The 16754-nt window shown below is 36.0% G+C and overlaps 1 protein-coding gene and 1 long non-coding RNA gene across 2 annotated transcripts in view; one reads left to right on the top strand and one right to left on the bottom strand.

The window, feature by feature from the left end:
* The window catches only part of LOC147840660 (uncharacterized), a 190423-nt gene extending 182095 nt beyond the window's left edge, over positions 1-8328 (top strand). Inside the window, exons 2-6 of the long non-coding RNA XR_015509671.1 lie at positions 6251-6500; positions 6621-6675; positions 6775-6850; positions 6925-7085; positions 7419-8328. This is a non-coding gene — a long non-coding RNA (uncharacterized LOC147840660). The remainder of the gene's footprint in view (positions 1-6250; positions 6501-6620; positions 6676-6774; positions 6851-6924; positions 7086-7418) is intronic.
* nlk2 (nemo-like kinase, type 2) overlaps positions 1-16754 on the bottom strand; it is a 148667-nt gene that overhangs the window by 128779 nt on the left and 3134 nt on the right. The gene's annotated exons all lie outside the window — the stretch shown is intronic.

Genomic DNA, 16754 nt, shown 5'->3' with positions numbered 1-16754 from the left:
GAAGGGTTAACAGACATGCTCCTGTACGCTTTCACCCCCAACACTTCAAAGGAAAGCCGTTTCTCTGCTCACTCTGTGCATCTGCCAAACCCAGAGCCTCTTAAGAGCTGCTTCTGACTGTTGTGGTTGTAAAAAAAAAAAAAAAAAAATTCCAAACAAAAAAATTGTCCCGTCTGTGAGCCTTTCAAGTTCAGGGTATAAAAGCACCAGGCCGTCTGCCATTATTATATGCATAAACACACACACACACACACACACACACACACAAGCTGCAGAAAAACCACAGCACAAAAAAGAGACTTAAAACTACTCAACAATGGCTATTCCAATTATGAGAGTGATATTGATAAATGATTGCATCTGACTAATTAAGACGTTATTAGATTGTCTATAATAGATGACGCAAGGAAAAATCAAAGAGTTTTAAATTCATTCCTGCTGTTCAAAACACTGGGAAGAACATCAGTCTGCATGACAAATCGGATTTAATATTGAACCATTGTTTAAACATGTTTGATCAGGAGTTGAATGACTTTGTTCATATCAGGATGAGGAGGATATGAGATTCCTCTCCCCTACCAAAAATAAAGAAAACACATCAAACTTTAATCCTTCACATTTCATTTGAATTGTACATTTACAATGGAGACGGGCATAAATTAGTCATTACATCAATACTAATGCTTGTTTTTTTTTTCCTTTAGCTCTCGCAAAACTCAATTTCATATGCGTTTCTAAAAAAAACTCAGTGATCTTCAGAGATTTTGCAGACTTAATACTGTTAAACTTTAAGCTTGAGTCATAATGTTACTTATATACAAACACACTATCCACGTACACCACCCTAAGAAGAAAAGACATGAATTATTTTTATTCAGAAAGCTTCAATTGATATAAAAGACATTTGTTTACGTTTACTTTTAAATAAATGCATTTTTACATTTTTGATACATCAAAACTTGTAATAATTTGAGTCTGTATATAGGAAATGTTCATTGAGAAATAAGAAATGGACAGAATATGAAATGTTCCTTTTAAATAATTAACAAATGGCATTGAAGACTGGAATAATGATACTGAAAATAATAGGAGTGAAGGACTTCAGTAAGATTGAACTAGCTGTATGATGTCACAAAATGTAAAATTTTAGAAAAAATAAATAAATGATATTGCTGTACACCAAATCAAATTGTGATACGGTGTAAGAATAATGTTGGTTGTAAACACTTAACAAGTAATTAAGTTCACTGGACAGATCTGCTTACTTGTTTTTTTGTTCTATTTTAGGGTTATCAAAAAGTATCAATTTTGGTACCAATTTTCCACTAACATTTGAGCACTCAAGGCCAAAAACTTAAACACTGCAGATTGGCCAGTGCGTTCATGTACTCTACAGATAGGATGGTGATTGGCTCCGAAGGCAATTGCTTCACCACTGTTCACCAAGTGCAAACTTAGATAGAGATACACTAAAGCATTTATGAGCTGCGTCTATCAGCTGATCCATCTGTAGACCCTTTTGAGGGATGTAAACCAAAAAAATGGTCCCAACGTATTTCCTATTTTACATGTTTAATTTCTATAGCTTCCGAGAATCCAAAAAGAGCCACATATTGATAAATAATGTTATGATGGCTGTTTTAACATTAGGTTATTATTGAATTGCTTCTTATTACAGTTATGAAATGTTCATGGGCCAATGACATAACTACATTGAAATGGCCTATAAGCAGATAAATGAGAATTCTGATGACAGATTTCAAATGCTCCAGTGTCCATGTATCTGTGTTCGTGCTTGGTGAACCTCGTTATGACCGATCAAAATCATATCTGTTAAGCACATGAGCATAATGGCCAATCTACAGTGTTTAAGAATGTGCTTAACAGCACTCAAATGTTAGCAGGGAATTCACAATTTTAAAATTTGGTACCAAAGTCGATTCTTTTGACAACCCTACTCTATATAAAAATCCAGAAAACTATATGAATCTAAGGCCCTGTTTACACTAATACATTTTAATTTTAAAACGCCTAAGTTTTGCTACAGTTGCACCTTCCGTCCACACTACCCTGGAATTTTCTAGCCCGTTTTCATTTGAAACCACTGCTGCTCCATGTTAGTGTGGATGGGGAAAATGAAGACATCTGAAAATGATGGCGTGGTAGTCCTGATTAGGATTGTTTCTTTAAATATTAAGTGCACAAAGTTCCACACTTCCACACTTTCTTTAAGTTCAGACTTCGCAAGTTTAATGTCCCAAGAACTCCTGAGGACTGCAGAGGACATTTCGGGAAAACTCTTTATAAGGTCATTTCCATCACACTGGCTACGTTGCTTCATTAACTTAACAATATAATAAAAAAATGACAAAAGGAACTGCCTATTTTCATTTTGATATGACCTTAACAGACACAAAAAATGTTGAGGCATCGTGTAGCTACATATTTACATGACCGTAATCTTCACTGAATGCATATTTATAACAAAACAGAGCCCATAACTGTCTCATTTCATTTTCATATACAAAACAAACGTTGTCTCTTTTGCTAAACCTCAGTTTTAATAATCAATAATGGCCATTATAATAGTTTAACGTACAATAGGTTTATAAAATGTAGGAAATAAAGGGAAGCAATCAGTCAAATGTGCAGAATTAGTGTATATGTGGTTACATAAATTATTATTTTTATTTATCTTTGATCTCAGCAAAAAACGTTGCCTGAGAAAAGTAATAGATTCAAAAGACCAAAGAGTTGTTAGATAGAGACAAGATGAATTAAATATTACGTTTAACAACTACAGAGAGATTAAATCCAGCAGATTAACCTTGATGAACTTTCTGACCTGCGCTGCTCTCACCTGGGGAGGTGTGCTCAAAGCCCCCGATGACTGCATGGAGCTCAGACGTCCGCATACGCTGCAGCACATGCCAAAGTGTGTGTGTATGTGGTTCCATGATGGTGTTTTCATGATGGTGTTTTCATGATGGTGTTTTCAGCAGTGTAGTGTGGATGAAGAGCTTTTCAGAAACACTAGGTAAAATGCCAGATAGGACTAGGGTTGTTTTCTTTCTAAAATGCTGTTTAAAAACTAAAACATATTGGTGTAAGCAGGGCCTGAAACTGTATTTTCTATAAAAACCACTAGGGTTTGTTTTTGTGCAATAAACAGGTAGTTCTTGAATATGTTTGCTGATGCTGATCACTGTTTATAAGTCAACAAAAGACAAAAAATCTCTCAAATGATGCAAATTGAGTCTCTTCAAAAGATTTGGATTAAACCACTAAATTCAGCTTCTGCGCCCCAGCTTTACTCACCCTCAGGTCTTGTAAGATGTAGGTGACTTTTTACTTCAGCGAAAGTATGTCCTGGTTGATTCACAAACTGCAAGTCAACAACTCCCGCATTTTGAGAACCAAAATAACATATACAGGCTAAACCAAAGTAGTGACACCAGACAAATACACTGAGTGAAACAAACGACTGCCTGACGCTTTAATGGGCCTTGGATACATTCCTGTGCAGAGCCATGCTTCTTCCCTGAGAAACAGGAGTCAACGAGGGCATAGCTGAGAACCACATCTTTAGCTACAGCTTGAAATGCTAAAGAAATATTCACACTTTGAAAATCAAGCTGCAAATAAACAATGGCTTACCACAGAGGACACATGACACGAGATTGCTTGTGTCTGGCATTTCATCTTTATCAGCACTGGCTCTAACAGCTCATGGATTGAGGCTGCACGTGTAAATACAAGTAAGTCATGAGGGCTGTGATTAAGATGGAGACAGAGATATTGTTATCTAGCAGGTCTCTGTTTTTGGATCTGTTTTTGAGCAGCAGGAGGCCTGTGGGATGCAGGTTGAACAGGCCAAATCTGTTTTTGTGATTTGTATTGTTAATATAAATATGAGCAAACTGTTGGCAGTAGACTAGCTGTCTGTGTTACCCTGCTCTCTGGTTTTCCATCAGTACATCTTCGGGCACCTTGATTCGCAAAACATTAAAGACACTGATGACACAATTACCTGCAGCATAAGTGCGAGGTTATGCAATAAATATAGCTGGTGTTTCAACAACTCTGCTGTATAATACAGCAATAATACTCACAATAGTTGTTCACAAGTTCAGTGGTGTAACAGAAAACCCTCCTGCTTGTAGTGTAACTTAGCACAATATAATAAGATGTGAAAGATTTAAAAACAATGACTTATATGATAGCAATTATTATTAACTATTATTAAGAGAATATAAAAAATATATAATTGAAAATTAAAATTAAATTCAAACAAAAAGTAAAATAAAAAATAAAGAAGGAATTCCCACATCTATTGTTGTATTAAATTGTTATGATCACCAGCGATTGAGCAGTAGCAAATTGCTGGAGAACAACAATTCGGCCACTGAACTGAACTACAACTGCAGTCATGCACCTCAAACACACCAGTTCCTGATTTTGCCTGATGACACACACAAAGACGCACAACTGAAGCTCATCACTGAATTATTACCTATAAAGACTTTTTACTTCAGCGTTACAAAAACATTTTTTAGCCATTGTCCTGGTTGATTCACAAACTGCAAGTCAACAACTCCCAAATTTTGACAGCCAAAATAGCATATACAGGCTAAACCAAATTAGTCACACCAGACAAACACACTGAGTGAAACAAACGACTGCCTGATGCTTTAATGGGCCTTGGATACAAATCTGTGCAGAGCCATGCTTCACTCTCAGAAAAAAAGGTACAATGAGGGTACAATTTTGTTCCTAGAGGGAACAAAATCTAAAATTGTACCTTTAAAGGTCCCATATTGGTCCTTAGGGGACAATTTTGTACCCAAATGGGCTATAAAGGTACAAATGTCCAGATTTAGGTTTGAAAGGTACATTTTTGTACCTTTTATAGCACATTTGGATACAAAATTGTACCGTAAAGGACCAATTTGGCACCTTTAAAGGTACAATTATATATTTTGTTTCACTATAGGAACAAAATTGTACCCTCAGCTCATGATAAGATCAAGACACTATATAACACTAATTTAAATGTATTAATACTAAGCATTAATACTAAAATACATAATTTAAAAATATAATAAATAAATAAATTGATTGAATTAAATATTTTAATAATTATTTTTTTTCATGTATTTAAATTACATTTTTTCTCAAAAATGTTAATAATTTAATTTATAATTAAATGTAATTTTAATCAATAACAACGTAAATACTGGTCTTTGCTTACTGTTTAAGTCGCTATAGTATACAGGATGTAGAATAAGAACCATGCAGAGTGACAGCATCTTCATACAGGTGGTGATGTTGCTGTCTCTTTAAGAATTTGGCTTGTTGAGACGTTATAGTAGTGTTTGTTACTGAGGCGGTCGGTCGAGTATGCTGGCTGTTTACACAGAACTTCGCACGCTCTTCAAAGAAAAGTCTATTTTGGAGTCCACACTTTTCAGGTAAGAATGTATTAAAGATATATTTTCAGTCTCATTTTTACATGTGAAGCCGTGTTCTGTTGATTTTGTCTGACTCTCGGGTCTCGGCTTTCCCCGCTTTGTGCTCCGGGCTGGCTGGTGTACGTTGGCCTGCAGGATGGAGTTTGCTAAGATGTCTGCAGCTTATTAAAGAAGTTAATACAATGTGATATCGAAGTCACCGAGGGACATAACGTTATAGAAGGTAAGTACTATATGCTGTTAGTTTTCTCGGTGTAAAAGTTCCCTTTATCGCCTACATTACGTATTCACGCCTTATATGTTAACTTACGTAACTGCTTTATTAATAAGTGTTGCCACGGCGGAATATAATCGCAACCCAGATAGCAAAATACACTTGGGCCAGTTTCGGCTAGATTCTCGCCTGCCCGAGTCCGTCTGCTGTATCGTTACTCGGGCCAGATGCGGCGGCAGAAGCGAGCCGACGCTGCCGTATCCGTGCACCGGAATCGGGCCGTGAGTAATGTGCGGTGTGGCCCGGAGCTCGCGCGACTGAAGTCTTCATATACCTTGATATAAAACTTTTTGTTATTAATACTGGAATTTGTAATTATCGATAATGTTTTATATTTTGAGGCCATTTTCTAGCCACGGATGACCGCGGAAATGTAATTTTAGACGGTTATATACACCGCCATTTTGTGAAGAAAAATCACAATTTTGTCACCGGCAAAGCGACTGATTATGTAAACGTGGCTAGTTACAAACGTGGCGTGCATATCTTCGTTTCAGTGTCTAAGTTATATTAATGTTGAGGAGTGTCCACAAACTCTCATGTCCAGAATTGTTGGTGCTTTACTATCGTTTAACGTTATACTTATATATAAATAAAATACTATAAATAAATAGTTATTGCTTTATCTTATTGCTTTCCAGAAGTTTATGAAGTTTCCAATTGTCTTTCAGGACAAGATTGAACAACATAATGCAGGCTAACAGCATCAGAGCAGTGAAGGCATGTCATATGAAAGCATGGCTCAGTTACAAGATGTAAGTATGTCTCATTATCTATACCATGGTTTTAATGGCTTACATACTATTTTAAATTTGTAGGTTTTTACTTACAAACAACAATAAATGTACACCCACGTGTTTAAAATTATTTTCTAGGTTTTCATCGAAAGATGAGAGATCAGCTGAAGAATGCTAAGAACCTGACTCTAAGGTACTCTTTCTAAACTTTCTCCACTTGATTAATATTATTAAATTCTAGCTTTAGATGAATTCCTTCATATTTGTTTGTATGCCACATCTTATGTTCCAGGAATTGATTTTACAGCAGCACTTCTCATGTTGCCAGCCTTGTTGAGCGAGACACTTCAACATTTCGTTGTGCTCAGGTGCGTATGTTGTTTTCTGTTCAGTATATGCTGTGATAAATGCATTTTATAATGCTTGATATTCTTTATATTAGGATGACGCAGTGGGTAGTGCTGTCACATTACAGCAAGAAGGTCGCTGGGTCAGTTGGCATTTGTGTGAGGAGTTTGCATATTCTTCCAGTGTTCGTGAGGGTTTCCTCCAAGTGCTCCGGTTTCCCCACAAGTCCAAAGACATGCGCTATAGCTGAATTTGGTAAGCTTATTTGTCTGTAGTGTATAAATGTGTGTGTGAATAAGTGTGTCTGGATGTTTCGTAATACTGGGTTGCAGCTGGAAGGGCATCTGCTGCATAAAACATGCTGGATAAGTTGGTGGTTCATTCCACTGTGACGACCCCAGATTAATAAAGGGACTAAGCCAAAAAGAAATTGAATGAATGAATGAAATTTATATTAGTCTTTTCTGTGATACTTTTTTTTTTTAAATCGGTGAATATTAATTATTTTACTTTCTATGCATGTTAATTTTCTCTTCATCAGTGATAGAGTGACTGATATTAATGTAATTATTGCTTTGTCATTTACAGTGAATCATCTTCACCACATCCAACAGTTCAAGTACAGGAGGACACCACCGACTGGACAACTGTGTTAACAAGACAAGTCACGGCAGTCTTCAGAGTTGATGGGATTGCGATTGGCCGGGCTAATGGTGTGGACGAATATACATTTTTGACATATCCATCTTATTAGAAGATCACCTTGATGTTTCTGCAGAGGAATGTTTTGAATGAACGGTGGACAGTGACAAACCTCGATCTACTCCAGTTACCAGAGTGATCAACCTTGTTTTTTGTTTCTCTACATGCTCTTGGGATAATCACAATCATCAAGTTAATCCAGCACACTGCTATCATTCATGCATAAAGCAAATTTTTAAGTAACTTGTGGTCCTAATGACTATCAAAGAACATTTTCCAGATATGAGTGCTTTACATGTCAGTTCATCAAAAGCATAAACACATATTGTGTTACAACAATTTACAACTCCACTTGAGGATGATGAGGAGTAATCTACTGATGTTGAGAAAGAGGCTACTGATGTTTTTGGTTTTCTGCACTGTTGAAGCAATTTATAGAGAAACATTGCCTTCATTCTGAAATTCAGAGAAAATTTTGATGACAAATTATTTATTATGACCGATTATTCTGACTAAAGACAAATACTTTGGACTTTATAAAGTGAAGTACTTGATGTAGCCTGTGTAATGTGTTTATAAATCTTAAACAGTATTCTTGTGGTCTTTGTATTAAGGGTAGATTATATACTGTACAGTGAGTGAACAATTTTTATTTGTTTTCTAAATTGTTCTTTTTACTGTTTTACATGTCTGCTTTATATTTACTGTGTAATTTTATTTCTTGACACATTCAGTTGTAAGTTGTAATGAAATATTTCTACATTAATAAATAAAAATGGACATCTGCGAACCAAAATATTTTATTTATTTATTTGTGCATGCAGTCACCAAAGGATCAAAATGCCTGGGTCAGTACCCTGAAAATGCTATATAATATAAAAAGGTACATTTTTGTACCTTCGGTGGGGGTACAAAATTGTCCCTTAAAGGGTACAAATGTAGAAGGTACAATTTTGTACCTTTAAATAGAGGTACAAATTTGTACCCTTAAGGGTACCACCCCAGTGACGGGCCATTTGTACCCTAAAAGGTACAATTTTGTACCTTTTTTTCTGAGAGTGTTCTTCCCTGAGAAACAGAAGTCAACAAAGGCATAGCTGAGAATCGCATCTTTAGCTTAAATAAAAAAATAAAGAAGGAATTCTCAAATATATTGTTGTATTAAATTGTTATGATCACCAGCGATTGAGCAGTTGCAAATTGCTGAAGAACTTCAATTCAGCCACTGAACTGAACTACAACTACAGTCATGCACCTTAAATACACCAGTTCCTGATTCCCCCTGATGACACACACAGACGCACACCTGAAGCTCTTCACTAAATTATTAAGTATAAAGACACATGGTAAAGTCTAGATTAGATACACGGCCAGCCAGTAGTCAGATATGCACATCAATATAGCAGCAATTTTTATGACATTGTATAACAATAATTAATATTTTTACATCACTGTGATGGTTGGGTTTAGGGTTGGGGTAGGCATTAAAAAATACAATTTATTGGGTAATTTATTAGATAGCATAAATAATACTCGGTACAACATTGCTTTTAAGTTACTGTGACGGTTGGGTTTAGGGTTAGGATGGGGGTATGTTATTAAAATTATAATAAATGGGAAATTTAATAAATTACATAAATAATTCTGGTTAACTTTCGGCTGCAACCGTATCCGACCTAGCAACAACTAAGACACCTCTCATTTTCAGACAAATTGCTGAGTCTTGTTTACCCTGTGTAGATTTTCTAAGCATTTTTCCTAGTTTGTCTTGCAATTTTTGATTCATTGCAATCTTTTCTGAACCTTAAGGCTGATTTATACTATACTGCGTCGAGTGATCAGTGTGACCAAAGGTGCATGACTTGCGCGTAGTCGTGAATTTATACTTCTGTCTGCTGCTTGTGTTGCTCAGCAATAACACTTCCGGAATGCTAGCTGACAGTAGATTTTTATGTTCCTTTGTGTCGTCTTTATTTGCGAGTGTTTTTTTTATTTATTTATATATGCTACCTTAATGTACTAGTAGCTGAAACTCACTCATTCAGAGATGGGAACCGGTGGATGTGCAGCAACTTTAATCATAAGGTTTACCCAAAACAACAGTTTCCATCTAGAGGTAGCATGGGTACAAAAATTAAGAGTCTTTTTTTTCTTCTTTCTTTCTTTTTTTTTATTAGAATATGCAAAAAGGTACATAAATTGGGATCACACAAATACAAAGAAACATCAACAAAAACAAAAAAACAACAAAAAACAAAAACAACAACATAGTAAGTTACTGGTAGGTGCGTGTGTGTGTCTGTGTGTGTGTGTGTGTGTGTGTGTGTGTATGTGGACAGGTCAGAGTACATACATAAGGGACAATTACAGTCAATAAATGAAGCAAGTATCACAGATATAAATAAAACAGATAGAAAGAAACCAGTCAGTGGTAAGGAGTAACAACAATGCTTAGTAATGTATGATAGTAATAATGACAGGAAAAAGAAAGAGAGGACAACAGTAATAATAACTGACAATAATAATAAATACCAAGTACTTCACCAACTACTACAACAACAGAAAGTTACTAATATTACAACAACTACTGCTTCTACTACAGCCACAACCACGACTACTACTACTACAATCACTACTAATACTGATACTACAACAATGACTACTACTACTGATAGTACTACAGCGTCTGCTACAACTAATACAACAACGTCTACCACTACTACTGCAATCACTGCTACTACAACATCTACATCAACAACATCTACTACTGATACTACTACACTAACAACAACTACTACTACTACTACTGCAACAACAACACCTTTACTACTTCTGCTACCACTATACCAATAACATCAACTACTACGAGACTACTACAACTATTACTTCAATAAGCACAACTACAATCGATACTACTACAATGACTACAACTACTTCTACTACTACTACTACAACAACTACAGCAACCTTAATAATGACAATGGTATGAATACTTAGAATAATGATAATGAAAACAGGAGGACAAGTCAGAACAGTAATAATAATATTGATAACAAAAGTAAAAGTAATATCATTAATGATAAAAGTGACGAGGTGAGGGGAGGTTGGGAAATCAGGGAGAGGACAAGTAATAAAAATATTAATAATAATAATAATAATAATAATAATAATAATGGTAGTAGTAAGTAGAAGAGGAAAGAGAGGAAAAATAAATAATAATAACAATAAGAAATTATAAAAAATTGAAAATAAGAGTCTAAGTGCAGCTCAAATAGTTGAGCAAGGCTCTCGAAATGCCAAGGACATGGGTATGATTCTTAGAGAGGCCATAAAATGTTCCCCTTAAACATAATGTAAGTCACTTCAGTTAAAAAACAGCATCTGCAAACGTAAAATGTATGTAAAAGCAAAAGCGATCACTGCTGCAACCTAAAACTTCCCTTACAACATGTCGCATTAATAAGGCACGCCAAACATAATACAGGACACACATGGAATTTCCTGAAGCCACAAATGAGGCATCACCGTCCACTGAAGCCTTCTAAAATTACAGCGGTTTAGGATTTAGCACTACTGTTTCCCGTAACTTTGTTCGCAGACACTATGAGTCAATCTCAAACTACAAGCGCAAACAGTAAATGCAGGCCAATAGGTTTCAAAATAAACTGTTTGGCTGAGCCCCAAGACAAAGACGGTTATGCCATTATGTCCTTCACAAAAGTACTCCATAGAGTGACAATTTTGAGGCTAGTTTGAATGACAGATCTGTTTTCCCAGAAAGCATCAGACCCAGCAGTTTGCACTTCATTTTCTGCAGACTAAAATATGACAGAATAAAGCTTAGCACAGCATCTCTTTAGCATAAACCATCAATTACACACCACTCCATTTTGCTTTCATTTTCACTCAAAAAAGCAGGATGCAAATACATCACAATATGCTTACTTTGATTAAGAATTATTTGCTGTATAATTAAGCAGATGCAAACTGATCATGTACATTATTTATGTATAGAATTAAAGAGAATTTAATCCGACTCCATCTGCATCAGACCCAAGTACGTGACAGACACACTTGTAAAAGCGCCAAAACTATTTATCTAAACTTCAGCAGCTGCATGAATGAAAGGACGCCCACTAGAATGTAAAACACCAAATACCAGGCATCAATAGATAACGTTAGAACCAAGCTCATACTTTTCTTCATGGATATGACCACTGATTCTCTGCTTCTTGTTGAACTTCATTTGGTTGTATGTTATTTAATCATAATAGCTGTATTGTTTCCATCCGCCTATTTTATACACATGGATATGTGAATGTCAGGGTATGCAGGAATCCTAAAGCTAATTTCAATACTTTTTAAAGACTTTTTAAAGACCTCCTCGAAATATTTTAAGATCTCAGTGCCACTTCAAGTTCTAATCAGTATCAAACCTTTAACTTAATAAACAGAAGTAGTTAAATAAATCAATGGAGCTCAACCATGCAAGAGAACTCAGATAAGCTTGAAAGAAACAAAGCTTGAAAGAATAAATTTACACGGTTATTTTCAGTGACAAGCTTCAGCCACTGTTTAAACTCTTCTTTCTTCAACTAGAAGTTTGCAAACTGAAATTTTTCCATTTTGACATCTGTTTCACTCTAAGGTTTCGCTACATGCGGAGAGCATCACATCCCCTTCCCGCATTTGTCGCAAATTGTGTGACATCACCGGGACAGAGGCCGGTGACAGAGCTTGGCCGGACGTGCCTGAATCAATCGCGTGGATCGAGCACGCCGTTGTTAATATAAATAAAGCGAATAATTCTTGTTTAAAGTCAAACACTTTGGACAACGCATGAACAAAATTTAAGGCCTTGCAAAAACGTGATTAAGAATTTTTTATGTCTTTTAAGGGCCTTCATTTTCTCAGAATTAATTTATCAACTTTTAATACTTTTTAAGACCCCTGGCATGTACAATACTTAACAGTATTTTGAAAATGTGCAGAAAAACAAGCACACAACTGAGTATGTTAAACATTGTATCCGATAGAAAAAACACAAACTATGATGGAATTGTATGGCATATTAACAGACAAACCAGTGGGCCAACCACATTGTAAAATATTTTATACTCTATGTTGTTTCACTCATTCTACACCAGGGCCCAAACTCTATCCTGGATGCCCGGTGTCCTGCAAAGTTTAGTTCCAACCTCAATCAGACACACCTGGGCTAGCTAAAGCTCTTAATAAGCTTTCTAGAAACAGTTGTTTTGAGACAAATTGGAGCTAAAATCTGCAGGACACCGGCCCTTCAGGACCGAGTTCGGGCACCCCTGTTCTACACTGTGAAAAATGCAGTGTTCCACACAATTCATTCATGTTGTCTCAACACAAATCGATTAAGTTAAAGCAGCAAATTTAAGTGAATTGAATATAATATAAGAAATCTGCTGCACGGAGGCACATATTAAATTGTAATGCACATTGTGACTATAACATATAGGCATACTTCAGGACTTTTTTTAGGGTTGCTACTTGTGAAATTTTAGTCCTGTTTTTGGTTTGTTTAGATTAGTTTGGTCTTCGGTTTTATGTTATAATAATATTTCAGTATTTCAACATTTCAGTCCACCAAAAAAAAACACCAGAGTTAGTTTAGTGCGCAACAGCGTTCAGATGGTGGCAATCATATTACACTGATTGAGAAATTTGTTTTAATCTTACCAAACCTGCTGAGTGTGAACACACCATTAGTCAAACTTCTGGTACTGGTGGTATATGCATTGACTGGTGGAAAAAAAATCTTCAATGGCAAACCTTCTTACGTACACTCTGACGGGCCTTGTTATACAAATTGGACAGAGGGATGAAAATAAAAGACAAAAAGAAGTTCACTTAAACATTAATATTCTGCAATTAATTAACAAAATACAAAAGGACATCCATGAATTAAACCTCATTAACAGAAACTGTGAGCATGGAGATTGTACACTCAAAAAAAGTTACTTTTGCTACTTGTTCAACCTAATTATTTGAAATTAGTTGAAATTACACAATTCTTAAGTTTTTTTGGGGGGACAACTTTGTTTTATGTTCAATACATCTAAATTTGTAAAAAAGGATTAGTTAACTTAATCAATTTATGCTGAGACAAGATGAAGAAATTGTGTAGAACCCAGCATTTTTAAAGTGTAGTGTATACCTTGAGTTTTTAAAAGCTTAGCTTAAATGTGTGATTTGAACCTGGAACCTAACAAATGGATATTTTCAAGAGTGTACAATTTGCAATTTCAAAAAGGAAGTATTAAAAATAGTACCAACAAATATAATATATGTTAAATAAGGCCTTCTGAAACCAAAAAAGCTTCAGAAAAGCTGAAAGCTTCAGAAGCCATTAATTGTACATAAATGTAAAAGAGCAGCCAGCATATTGCTTCAAAATATCTTGCTTTGTAATTCAAAGAATTAAAACTATGACAGGTTTGGGCATGAGGGTCAGTAAATGACAGAATTGTCACTTTTGGGTGAACTGTTCTTTTAATTATGCGATTCTGCCCAGCTCCCTTTTAGAGGGTGCAAACACTGAATGATTATTCCTCTATGGACATGCCTCTGGAGGACAGCTATAAATATACCAGCATGCAACAGGGCCGATTAAAAGCAGACAATGAGCAACAGGAAGCGATTTTGAGGAAAGGTCAGGCTGGGTGGAGGGTAGTGTGACTGTTGGCGAGAGCTCCTCTAGTTTAGTGGCCCTTCAGCAGGTGACTCTTTTGTGGATAAACAAACAGGACCCTATGCTAGAATACACTTTAACTGGTCAGGGAATTAACATTTCATTAACTTAACTCTTGATCATTTATTCAAAATTCTAGAGCACTTAAAGGTTTTGCTCTCCAAAAGTGAAAATTAGCCTACTCACCCTTAAGACATCCTAAGGGGCATTAACAGTCTAAAACAAGTCCAGTAAAGCGCATCCATCTATATAAAAGTGCCTCACATGCCTCCAAAGGGTGAAGAAAGGTCTACTGTAGCAAGTTGATTCATAATATTCATACTTAAAACTTTATAAACAGTTTTGTGTAACTTCTGCTAACTGTCTGTCGTCCACATGTTCATGAAAGCAAAACAGTTCAGCGCTTAATGGCACATGCGTCCTCCATTATTAAAAATGTAAAGCACTTTTTTGTTATGTATGGATTAGAGCTGCACGATTTTGGCTGAAATGAGAATCGCGTTTTTTTTTTTTTTTTTGGTTACGATTTTCTCACGATTCTGTAGATGTAAAATAAAGGTTAATTTGAGTGGGCTATTATTATTGTTATTCTCAAACATAAGGTGAAACAGCAATAGGCTTTGTGTAGCTGTACTGTGGGTTAAAATGCTAAATTTTGTATAGACTTGGAATGGTGGACATGAACCGACTTTAGATTTGTCCTGGTCATTAATGCTGATGATAATTCTGATATTAAATCATTGTGTTTGAGTCATATGCTTACAATCTGTAATTTTCTGCTTAAAATCTGTCACTGATGTGATTTTCGTGAATACAGAAGACTGGGTGAGTATTTTTGCATTTCGGCGGTTTGGATACTTTTTGGGCTGGAATGTTTCGCCTACAGCTGGCAACACGGTTCACTAAAGTAGACTTCATTCAGAGGCGCGCACACCCACCCTCTCTGTGGTAACAGCTGACGGTCAGCACACGTCACGTGTGATTTTACGTTCGCAAATACATTACATGAAAACAGAAATGACATTTTTGAGGTGAATTATATCTTATAAATACAACATGTGACTCTTTCAGCACCATTTGGAGGTGTCCACGTTGCTGAACAACGTATGTAAAACAATGTGAAGACTTATGCGGCCACCAATGCTTCTTTCCTAAACTTGAAAATATGATTGACAGAATCGTAGAAATGCTGGATTAAGATCGTCTAGGGGTTTGAATCGAGATCGTGATCTTTTTCCAATGAATTGTGCAGCTCTAGTATGGATGGGACTTTATGGGTTTTGGAGTGTTGAAGATAAATACCCCGTTTCCAATGCAGAGCGTGAATTTTAAAATAATTCTGGTTGGAATCGACTGAAATAAGAAAGTCAAATACAACTAGAATGCTTTGAGGGTCAGTAAATCAAGGGCTAATTTTCATTTTTGGGTGAACTAACCCTTTAATATATATTTTGTCTCAAGAATAAACTCTCAGCTTAACCTCTGAACAGAAGCCCTGGCTGAGTCTTCTACAAGACAAGAGGGTGTGTGCTTAAAAGGATATTGCATTTCCTCTGAGTTACAAAGTCATTGTGAGAACCGGCACTCTCCTTCCTTTAAGCATTACACATATTACTCAACTTTTCATCTTTGCTCTGTATAGTACCACTGGAGTGCAGTCATGTGAACTGGTTTTGTTATGGCAGGAAAAAAACTTTTCAGCAAGTGACTGATCTGCTTCATTACAGTTATTCAGTACAGTACAGCTTATACGATTCAACCAAATGTTCAAATGCTCAGGGTTTCAGTGCCTAGATTTAAACAAGGAGCGAAGTAAACACCAGAGTTAGGAACTATTCTCAAGGCACTCAAACTGACATGAATTAAACCTTTAGCATTTAAGTCAGCTTATCCCTTAAGCAGAGCCATGTTCCCTTAGTGTACATCTTACATTCTTTGCCAAAAGCTGCTCCTTGAACTGTCACATGGAAATCTAAAAATACGGATCCTTTCCCTCATAACAACCCTAGCAGGTGAACTATTTTAAAGGTGTTCTCGGTAAGTTCTGGTTTAGTTAGTTCTTACATGTCGCAATGGCCAACTATGACTGATTTTTTATTCTATTTAACAGATCGTAAACATGCTGATTCATGCCATCAATATTTTGTCGTGACATTGACTTTTATGTCTGTTCTTTGTATAGCATGTCATAATATAAACCAACACAGTAGCATTCAGAACTATTTAGCCATTTTGGCAAATTGATATGATCTCATTCTAGCATTTTCCTATGATCTTTAGGGGTGGATTTGTAATAGACCTTTATGTCGATGTTTTTCTTCAAGGAGTTGTACACTATTGTTGGACTCCTGAGTAGTCGCAGCCACCATTTGGAAACGCTGTGGCAATAAAACAAATCAACGAAAGGATTGACCACTTATATGACTTATTATACAAGTGCTATTCTTCGTGAGCATTTGAACATATGCCTAAAAACTACCCTAAAGCAGGGGTGTCCA

Source organism: Danio rerio, chromosome 15 (assembly GCF_052040795.2).
Source record: "Danio rerio strain M-AB ecotype USA chromosome 15, GRCz13ab, whole genome shotgun sequence".
Taxonomy (NCBI): Eukaryota; Metazoa; Chordata; class Actinopteri; order Cypriniformes; family Danionidae; genus Danio; species Danio rerio.
The sequence above is the reverse complement of the archived record's forward strand: the minus strand, read 5'-3'. Positions and strand labels throughout refer to the sequence as shown.